Below are 2,525 nucleotides of genomic sequence, written 5' to 3'. Positions count from 1 at the left end.
GTCTCGTCACCTTAGGTTTCTTGTCTCTAACTCATAAATACCCTGAAACCCTTCTTCGAGTTACCATGAATTTTATTTTGCCGCCACTTCGGTTTTCAGGGCGCGAAACCAATAGTCGTGTTTTGGTGCTCCGTCATAGGGGAACCATCGTCTTCTTCATCGACATCAATCTAACATGATGAGGTGTGAGTAGTACGCCCGTCACGACGTGGATGTGGTGCTTCAAGGAACATATCAGTAGATCCAGTAAGTTATTCAGCTGCTGAGTTTCTCACTTAAATGGTAATTAGCGTGTTATTAAGGGAAGTTTGATCCAATTCTTCCAAAACACAATAATTCCTTCAATGACTAAAATGAAAAAAAATATGGATTTGCTAATCGTCATCTAGATCAGAATTAACAATGTGTCGTCTAACTCCTATGCCATTAGATTTTGTGCAGAGGTTCGTGTGAACTTTTTCTTTTTCGTTCTTGTTTTTCACTTAGTTGATTTATGATTTTTTTTATTTCTTTCGATTCCCTTTTTCTTTCTCCGCGTTGCACACAAATTACGCATCCTTCTCATTTCTTTCTTTTTTCACGCCGCTCGCAACTACATTATTGTGGTCACAGGCAACTGCGGTTGCACGTCTGTCGACTGTGTGCAACTTCATGTCCACCAATCACTTGCAGTTGCATGTCCACTAGTCGCCTGCAATTGCATGTCCAGTGGTCGCACGGAACTACATGTCTACCGGTTGCCTGCAACTACAGTCCATCAGTTGCGCGCAATTGCAGTTGCATCCATGTGTACATGTCCACAACTGCAATTGCACGCCCGTTGACTCAGTGCAACTATATATACGTATCTTTTTTATAAGTAGTACAATAAAAAATTTAAGAAACAAAAAATAAAAGGAGAATAAAGTAGAAGTAAAAGAGAAAAAACAGCAAACAAATTTTATGTTAATGATTAGAGCTAGCCACACCCAAATCTCGTTACATGATGTCTGCATCTTTTCTATCGAGTCCTCAAAAAGACCCTAACTAGCCCCTATTGACTAAGTGCAACTATATTTACGTATCTTTTTTAAAAGTAATACAATAAAAAAATTAAGAAACAAAAATAAAAGAAGCACAAAGTAGAAGTGAAAGAGAAAAAACAGCAAACAAATTCTATATTGATGATTAGAGCTAGCCACACCCAAAATTTGTTTCATGATGCCTGCATCTTTTTCTATTGAGTCCTCAAAAATACACTAACTAGCCCCGCGTGACACGGGTGGCGGCAAGATCGTGCTCTAGCTTGCTCGTCCTCCACCAGATCCCCCCCACCCTCCTCACCATGTCTCAATACGCCACCCGGCAAAGACCGCATGGCCGCCGGCAGCTATGTACCGGTTAGTAATTTTTTGGTTGTTTTTTTTTGTGAGGGGCAATGTTGCTGCGGCCCAGGACATGTGGGGCTTAAAGAGGTCTCATCACCTTAGGTCTCTTGTCTCTAACTCATAAATACCCCGAAACCCTTCTTCGAGTTACCATGAGTTTTTTTTGTCGCCACTTCGGGATTCAAGGCGTGAAACCAATAGTCGTGTTTTGGTGCTCCGTCAGAGGGTAACCATCGTCTTCTTCATCGACATCAATCCAACATGATGAGGTGTGAGTAGTACGCCCGTCACGACGTGGATGTGGTGCTTCAAGGAACATATCAGTAGATCCAGTAAGTTATTTAGCGAGTTTCTCACTTAAACGGTAATTAGCGTGTTATTAAGGGAAGTTTGATCCAATTCTTCCAAAACACAATAATTCCTTCAATGACTAAAATGAAAGAAAATATGGATTTGCTAATCGTCATCTAGATCAGAATTAACAATGTCTCGTCTAACTCATATGCCATTAGATTTTGTGCATAGGTTCGTGTGAACTTTTTCTTTTTCGTTCTTGTTTTTCATTTAGTTGATTTATGACTTTTTTATTTCTTTGGATTCCCTTTTTCTTTCTCGCGTTGCACGCAAATTACGCATCCTTCTCATTTCTTTCTTTTTTTCATGCCGCTTGCAACTACATTATTATGGTCACATGCAACTGGGGTTGCACGTCTGTCGACTGTGTGCAACTTCATGTACACCAGTCACTTGCAATTGCATGTCCACTAGTCTCCTGCAATTGCATGTCCAGTGGTCGCACGGAACTACATGTCTACCGGTTGCCTGCAACTACAGTTCATCGGTTGCGCGCAATTGCAGTTGCATCCATGTGTACATGTCCACAACTGCAATTGCACGCCCGTTGATTCAGTGCAACTATATTTACGTATCTTTGTTATAAGTAGTACAATAAAAAATTTAAGAAACAAAAAATAAAAAAAGAACAAAGTAGAAGTGAAAGAGAAAAAAACAGCAAACAAATTTTATGTTAATGATTAGAGCTAGCCACACCCAAATCTCGTTACATGATGTCTGCATCTTTTCTATCAAGTCCTCAAAAAGACCCTAACTAGCCTCGAGTCATCCTTGCGGGCGACACGGGAGGCGGCAAGATTGTGC

The sequence above is a fragment of the Triticum dicoccoides genome, chromosome 2A (genome assembly GCF_002162155.2).
Source record: "Triticum dicoccoides isolate Atlit2015 ecotype Zavitan chromosome 2A, WEW_v2.0, whole genome shotgun sequence".
Classification (NCBI taxonomy): Eukaryota; Viridiplantae; Streptophyta; class Magnoliopsida; order Poales; family Poaceae; genus Triticum; species Triticum dicoccoides.
Note: the sequence above shows the minus strand (reverse complement) of the source record.